Below are 8,057 nucleotides of genomic sequence, written 5' to 3'. Positions count from 1 at the left end.
CTTCAGCCTGATTCCAGATGTACCACTTTGCACCATATTATAGTTTGGTACTTTGATTGATAGAATTTGTGACTTAAATGATGAGGAGTCTTAGTCACAAAATTACTTAGTAGCCCACAGTCAGAAACTCATTCCCTATTAATGTCAAGTAGCATTTTGAGAACTGCTTTAAAATCAACAGGTAGTTCTCTGGTTCAGAATGTAGGCTTTTCTCCAGAATTATATGAATCAGCACTATCACTCAGCTATTTGGCCTTTGCTAGAGAATAAAAAACAATGCCTTTATTCATCAATTTATTACCTCAATTTAATTGGGTGACCTTGTTCATAAGTGGAAGGACCTGAGAATAAGTGCCACTTTTGCTGGAGACTGGACTGAACACAGGGGCACCCTGAAAATTGGCAAAACTGTGAGTCACCCAATAACTGAGTCAGAAGAGTATGACAGAGTGCTCTATTGTGAAAGCAGGAGAGTTAACATAGAAAGAGGCAAAGCAGTGCATGCACATATTGCTACTAAAATTAAAAATTATTTTTAAAAATAAGTACTTCCTTATTTACATTAGGATAAAAATATTCTATTAATTGAGATCTGAACAATACATTTCCCCCATAGAAAACCCAACGTACTTTACAAATAAATGTCATTCACTTCAAAGCCAATAACTCTTGATCTTAAAACTGTTTAGTTTTTATAAAAGAAGAAATAAAGCAAAATGGAAGAGAACGTTAAAACTGCTAAAATTTGTTGTGTGTTGTATTATCAACATTACCATTTAATTTAAGCAAACATCACAGGGACCAATATTTAACAGTCTAGGGGCAAGACTCAAGTAACAGTCTTTTAAATTTACTTTGCGTCCAGGAAAAGAACATTTCTTATGACTGCAGAAACCTGGCCAGGCTTCAAATACCTGCTCTTCAGTTTTGACATAGCTGACTTCATCTCTTTGTTCCTTATAGTATAGATGGCTGGGTATAAAATGGAGTAAAAATAGTGTAGAACACAGCAAGTATTTGTCAACCAAATAACTACTGAAGGGCCATGCATAGATGAAGATACAAGGACCAAAAAATAACGTGACCACCATGATGTGGGCAGTCAGCATGGAGCAAACCTTTGCCATGCTGGTGGAGGACCATTTCCTAACTGTGATAAGTATCACAGTGTAGGAGATGACCAGGAGGAGAAAGGAGCTCAAAGGAAGAAAGCCACTGTCTGCAAATATTAGAAGGCTGATAATATAAGTGTCTATGCAGGCCAGCTTGGTCACTAGAGGGAGGTCACAGAAAAAGCTATCTACCTTATTAGGACCACAGAAAGACAGGTTAACAGTAAGTGCCAACTGGCTAGTAGTATGGATGAAATCAATACTTCAGGAAACGAGGACCAGAATAATACAAATCTGGCAGCTCATGATTGTCATGTAGTGGAGAGGTTTGCAAACAGCAACATAACTGTCATAGGCCATGGATATAAGGATCACCATTTCACTACCAGTGAAAAGATGTACAAAGAAAATCTGAGTCAGATAATTGTTAAATGAAATAGTCTTATGCTCTACAAGAAAGTCTGCAATCATTTTGGGGGTTGCAAAGGAGGCAATACATATATCTATAAAAGAGAGGTTTGCAAGAAGAAAGTACATGGGGGTTTGAAGGTGGGCATCTGAGGTCACAGTGAGGATGATGAGAAAGTTTCCCATCAGTATAGATAGGTAAGTAGTGAAAATATTACAAACAAGAAAAGCTGGAGCTGCTTAGAACTAGAGAGTTCCAGCTGCACAAATTCCATCACCCGAGAATGATTTGTCTCATTCATTGACTTTGGAGGGGATTTATCTTCAGTTACCTGAATAAGAAAGAAAGACAATAATCAATGATTTGAACATGAGTATGATTTCCCAATCCACCTCAGTCTTTAGGGCTTCTAATTCCCACTACTATATATGTGTCTTAGTTTATATGCATCATTATAAATTATAAAGACAGTATAAAGTTTATTAGAAAAGGAAGATTGGGATGAGTGAAGTTGGGAGGGGAGATGTTCAACAAATTGGTTCATCAAATTAAATGAATTTAAGGAATGAAGTCATCTAAAAAGAAAAAAAGAAATGTGAACTCCTACCACAGAGGAATAAAATTTCATAATCTTAATGTTGAACAAAAACTTAGACTATATGAATCTATTTAAACAAAATTCACAAATAAACAAAATTAATCTATGGTGTTAAAATTCTAAATAGTGATTATCCTTGAACAAGTATTTAAATACCTCCTTTCCCATAGCACTGTGCTAGGAACTGGTGATAGTAGAGTTAGTTTCAATACTTGTTCTGCATGGATTATTCAGTAACAGTCACATTTTTTTTTCATTTAGAGAAGATGATAGGCCTTTATTCTCCTGCAATTCCTTACTAAATGAATCATGAGTAACTTTATCCTTTATTAAAAGGACTGTCTTTATAAACCCCATAAGATTACTGTACTAACATAGAAACATAAAGCTACTGGAATAAAAAAGAGTCTAGGTTAAAATCACAGTTTTGTCATTGGAAAGATACATGATATTGAGTGAGCAATGTAGCTTTTTAGAGCTCATTGTCTTCAAATACTAAGTATTGAGAATAATATTACCCTAAAAGTTTTTCAAAATATTTTTTAAAGTTATGCAATTGAGCACACTTTCATACATATTGATGACTATACATATGTAAACATTCTTAATAATGAATATTCACATCAAAATAAACCCTTTTCTGAAAATTATATCTGCTCAAATGGTGCAGTCTGACATGGAAGAATAAGTTTCCCATTAGTACATGCTCAAGTAAAGATCAATTTCTCATTTATTATATTTTAGAGTAAATTAATGAATGCATATAGGATTGTGCTAAGTGACCTGCTGGTCTTTTCCATTCTGAAAATCTGCCAAGTAAATATTTACCTAATAATTCTGTCTGGGATATATATTATGAATAGCAAGTGAAGTAAATTAAGCATGAGTATAACTTACTTGAGCCATGTAAGTGGCTGTGTGTTTATGAAAACCTTGTGCCTGATACTCCTTCTATCCAGGGTATGGACAGATGAGTAAAAAAATATGGATAAAGAATAAATATAATGGGGGGGTAAGGTAAGGGGTAAATAAATTGGGTATGAAATACTAGTGGTCAATGAGAAGAAGGGGTACGGGGTATGGTATGAATGAGATTTTTCTCTTTACTTTTTTTTAAATTTCTTTTTCTAGAGTGATGTAAATGTTCTAAAAACTGATCATGGTGATGAATACACAACTATATGATGATACTGTGAGCCATCAATTGTACACCATGTATGGAATGGATGTGTGTGAAGATTCCTCAATAAAAATATTTTAACAATAGCGTGGTACTGACACAAGGACAGACATATAGAACAATAGAATCGAATTGAGAGCTCAGAAATGAACGTATATGAATGATTTTTTACAAAGGGGCAAAGACCAGTCATTTTGAAAAGAAGAGACTATCAATAAATATGCTGGGAAAACTAGATCTCCATTTGCAAAGAAAAAAGTAGAACCCCAACCTCACATCTTATAAAAAATCAACTCCATGGAACAAATACCTAAATGTCAGAGACTTAACTATTGAACTCCTAGAAGAAAATGCCAGGAAGTATCTTCAGGACTTTTTATTAGATGTTTCTTGGACTTTCCACCCAAAGTACAAGCAACAAAAGAAAAACTAGATAAATGGAATCTCATCAAAATAAAAAATTTTAGCACCTCAAAGGCTTTATCTTGAAAACAAAACAAGTACACAAAAGGAGAACATATTTGGAATCCACATAACTGATAAAGTCTTAATATCCAGAACATATAAAGAAATCTTTCAACTTAACAAAAAGACAACTCAATTTTTTAAATGAGCAAAAGTTTTGAATGACAGCTCTCTGAAGAAGATAAACAAATGGCCAGAAACCACATGAAAATATGCTCAACATCATTAGACATGAAGAAAATGCAAATCAAATCCACAAATGAGATACCATTTCATATATTCTGGGTGTTTTAGTTGTTTTGGGAAAAAAGAGCAGATGTAGAACCTGTCACTCCGTTTTGTCTGGAAGTTGAAGTCCAAATTTCTTTAAAAAAAATGAAAATGTGAAAATGGTCTTTTGATCCCCTTGCATATTAACCATTTCCAGTAGAGGCATTGCTCTTTTTTATTCTGAGTTTCCATCTGATATTTCTTCCTTCAGTCTTAAAGACTTCCTTTAATTTGCCATTTTTGTAGTAAAGTTTGTCAACCATGATTCTTCTCAGCTTTTGTTTGACTTTAAAAGTCTCTCTTTCATTCATGTTCAATTTTGAAGGATGTTTTGTGTATCAATTTATTCTTTGTTGTCAGTTTTTTTTCTTCTGGCCCTTTATTGATGTTATTCCTCTGTCTTCTTATAAGAACTTTTCAGTTATTCTTATCTTGGTTTCTCTGTACATGATCTTTCTTTTTTTCTTTGGAAGCTAAAAGCCTTTATCTTTATCATAATTTTCCAACAATGGGCTATGGTATATCTTGGTGTGATTTTCTTTTGGTTTATCCTTCAACAGGTTCATAAGGATTCTTGAATACTTATGCTAAAAAGTTTCATCAAATTTTAGAAAAAATATTCTTTGTTTCTTAAAATATTTTTTTCTATATCTCTCTTCTCTCCTCTCCTTCTGGGACTCCAATTACATGTATATTAGACCAATTGATAATGTCCTACATATCTCTGTGATTCTATTCAGTTCTTCCTATTCTACTTTGGCTCTCCTTCTGTTCAGATGCTTTTTCCCTTGCTATTTCTTCAAACTATTTTACCAATCATTTCTTTCATAGTATGTAACCTACCGCTAGTCAAATCTAGTGAACTTTTTATTTTAAATAGCAAACTTTTCATCTCTAGAGATTCAATTTTGCTATTTTAATATTTTCTAATTATCTCTTCATTGTGTTCACATTTTCCTCTACATCATTGATAATATTTATAATAGTTCTTTAAAATTTATTTCTTTCTAATTCATCACCGATAGGTCATATCTGGGCCTATTTCTTTTGATTTCAATTTATTCTGATTATGTTTTATATTTTCATGCTGCACATGTCTAGTAATCTTTGATTGAATAGTGGACATTATAAATTTTACCCCTCCGAGTGTCAGGTTTTTTCATTCTTCAAAAGTCACTGTTCTTTTGTTCAGTCCATCAATTAACTTCTTATGGAATCAGGTTATTTATTTAAGATGTATTTTGAAATATTGTAGGGTGGGTTCAAAATAAACTTTTCTAGGCTACTCTAGTCCACGTCCTAAGGAATTACCCTTCTGAGGATTAATTTAAGAAATTATAGGTGTCACATCCCAGATTGAACTCTTCTAGTTCAGCTTTCAGCATTACAGATTTTTTTGCACAGATTCTTTGAGCTTTAACATTTGTGTACACATTTTGTTATTCAATAAAACAAAAGATACCATATATATATATTTTGGGAGTTTTTCTTTGGAAAGCTTCTTGTTTTTTTGGATCTGGATGCAGATTGCACCTACCTTTCTCTACCTGAACTCTGTTTTTTTATTCTTAATATATCAAGCCAACTGAGAGTTGATTTGGATTATGCTCCCTGCACTGAGGTGAAGGAAGTACCTCCCAGGGGAAAATGGTGTTAATATTGTTCACTCTACTTTCCCTCTTATCAGAATCATAGTCTTGTGTAACTTGTAGTTCAGTGTTTAAATACAGTCATTTCATATATTTTCTAGTTCATTTGAAGAGGAAATTATTTCCAGTACCAGTTACTCCATCATGGCTAGAAAAGGCAGATCTTGCTTTATTTTTTATCATGAGTATTGCTTATTTTTCAATGATATATTATCCATACATAAAATTCACTCTTTTCCAGTATGCAATTCACTGGGTTTTCACATATTTACAAAATTATGTGACCCTTATCATTATCTAATTTTGGAACATTTTTCCCATCTCAAAAAGAAATCCTATACCCATTAATAGTCATTATCCATTTCCCCTGCCCCTCAGTACCTGGTTACCATTCATATACTTTTTATCCTCTATGAATTTGCCTATTCTGGACATATCATATAAATGGTAACACATAATATGTGGCTTTTTGTATCTGGCTAAATTTATTCACTTAAGATATTGTTTTCAAGGTTCATTCATACTATAATATGTATCAGTACTTCATTTCTTCTTAAGCTGAATAATATTCCACTGTATGGATATGCCACACTTTGTTGATCAATTCATCAATTGATAGCTATTTGAGTTGTTTCCATGTTGTGGCTATTTTGAATAATTCTTCTAGGAACACGTGTACAAGTTTATTCATGAGTGAACATTTGCTTTCAGTTTTTTGGGGGGTATATACCTAGGAATGTGATTTCTGGGTCACATAGTAACTCCTATGTTTAACTTTTTGAGAAATTGCAAAACAATTTACCACAGATACTACACCATTTTGCATTCCTACCACCAATGTACAAAGTTACATTTTCTCCATATCCTCACCATTGTGTTCTATTTCCCTTTATTATCATAGCTGTATTAATGAGTATATTGTGGTATGTCCTTATGGTTTTTATTTGTGTTTCCTTAATGGCTAATTCTGTGGAGCATCTTTTTATGTTCTTAAGTGTATATATATATATATATATATATATATATATATATATATACATATACATATACATATATATAACATACATATAAAAGTATGGTTGTATATATGAGTACATATATAAGTACACATATATAGGTCCATATATATATACAGAGAGAGAGAGAGAGAGAGAGAGAGAGGGAGAGAGATGTTTGTTCAAGCCCTTTGTTCGTTTTTTTAAATTGGGTTCTTTGTCTTTTGATTGTAAGGTTGTAAGGGCTTTTTAAATATATTCTGCATATTAGACCCTTATTGAGTATGTAATTTGCAAGGAATTTCTCCTAATCTGTATGTTATCTTCCACCCTTCTAGATAGCATCATTCAAAGCACATTTTTTTGTAATTTTGATGAAATCCTTCTATCTAGTTTTTCTTTGGTTGCCATTATTTTAAATATCTAAGAAACTACTGCTGAATATAAGGTGTGGTAGTTAGATTTAGTTGTCAACTTGGCCAGGTGAAGGCACATAGTTCTATTGCTGCAGACATAAGTCAATTGTATGTGAACCTCATCTGTTGCTGATTACATCTGCAGTGGCTAGGAGGTGTGCCTGTTGCAATAATGATGTTTGGTTTAATTGGCTGGTGCTTAAATGAGAGACTCAATGTGTCACAGCCCAAGAAGCTCAGCATACCTCATTTCAGCACTTGCAGCTCAGCCCAGGCCTTTGGAGATGCAGAAAGGAATCATCCCAGGGAAAGTTGCTGGAACCCAGAGGCCTGGAGAGAAAGCCAGCAGAGATTACCCTGAGCCTTCCCACATAAGAAAGAACCTCAGCTGAAAGTTAGCTGCCTTTCCTCTGAAGAACTAACAAAATAAATCCCCTTTAATTAAAAGCCAATCCATCTCTAGTGTGTTGCATTCTGTCAGCTAGCAAGCTGGAACATAAGGTTACAAAAGATTACATCTAGGATTAGATATATTGTGTTTTTACTTTTATTTATCCCAAAATATTTTCTAATTTCCTTTATGATTTATTCTTTGATGAATTGTTTGTGAGGTATATGTTGCTTAATTTCCTTGTTTTTGTGATTCTTGATTTTCTGACTTGATTTCTAATTTCATTCCATTGCTGAACATCTTTGTATGATTTCAGTCCTTTCAAGTTTACTGATATGTGTTGTATGACCCATTATACAGTCTATCCTTGAGAAGGTTTCATGTGCATTTGAGAAGCATGTTTATGCTGCTGTTATTGAATGGAGGGTTGATAAACGTCTGTTTAGTCTATGATGGTTAATAAAGTTGTTCAAATCTTCTATTTCCTTGGTCTTGTTCTATCTAATATTGAATGTGAAGCATCAAAATCTCCAAGTTTTATTGAGTCAAGTAAGTTTTTGTTTCAAGTGTCC

The 8,057-nt window shown here is 33.2% G+C and overlaps 1 pseudogene; it reads right to left on the bottom strand.

Annotated features, from left to right (window-relative positions):
• Window positions 1-850: 850 nt before the first annotated feature.
• On the bottom strand, window positions 851-1,822 carry LOC143655024 (olfactory receptor 4K15-like; annotated as a pseudogene).
• Between the last annotated feature and the right edge of the window lie 6,235 nt (window positions 1,823-8,057).

This window comes from Tamandua tetradactyla, chromosome 14 (assembly GCF_023851605.1).
Source record: "Tamandua tetradactyla isolate mTamTet1 chromosome 14, mTamTet1.pri, whole genome shotgun sequence".
Classification (NCBI taxonomy): domain Eukaryota; kingdom Metazoa; phylum Chordata; class Mammalia; order Pilosa; family Myrmecophagidae; genus Tamandua; species Tamandua tetradactyla.
Note: the sequence above shows the minus strand (reverse complement) of the source record. Positions and strands in the feature narration are given on the sequence as shown.